The following is a 720-nucleotide window of genomic DNA, read 5'->3' as shown; positions in this document are numbered from 1 at the left end:
TAAATCAGACTTCAAAATTAAAAACTTTCATGCACCAAAAGACATTATCAAGAAAGTGAAAAGATAACCTGTAGAATGGAAGAAAATATTTGCAGATCAAATACCTGATAAAGGTTTAATATCCAAAATATATAAAGAACTTCTAATGCCCAACAGCAAGAAGACAAATGACAAAACTTAAGAAATGGGCAAAGGATTTAAATAGACATTTCTCCAAAGAAAATATGCAAATAGCCATCAAGGTATATTTAAAAATGTATAATATCATTAGTAATTAAGGAAATGCAAGTCAAAAGCACATTGAGATACCATTTCACACTGATTAGGTGGGCCATTATCAAAAACAAACAAACAAAACCCAGAAAATAATGCGTTGACAAAGATGTGGAGAAACTGGAACGCTAATACACTGCTGGTGAAAATGTAAAATGGTGCAGCCACTTTGGAAAACAGTTTGCTATTTCCTCAAAAAGCTAAACATAGAATAACCATATCATTCAGCAATTCCACTCCTAGGTATACCCCAAAAGAATTAAAAACAGGTGTTCAAACAGATACTTGTCCACCAACGTTTATTGCAGCATTATTTGCAATAGCCAAAAGGTAGAAACAACCCGTGTCCATCAGCAGATGAATGGATAAACAAAATGTGTTATATACATACTATGAAATATTATTCACCCATAAAAAAGGAATGAAGTTCTGATACAACATGGGTGA

The sequence above is a fragment of the Mesoplodon densirostris genome, chromosome 10, assembly GCF_025265405.1.
Source record: "Mesoplodon densirostris isolate mMesDen1 chromosome 10, mMesDen1 primary haplotype, whole genome shotgun sequence".
Taxonomy (NCBI): Eukaryota; Metazoa; Chordata; class Mammalia; order Artiodactyla; family Ziphiidae; genus Mesoplodon; species Mesoplodon densirostris.
Note: the sequence above shows the minus strand (reverse complement) of the source record.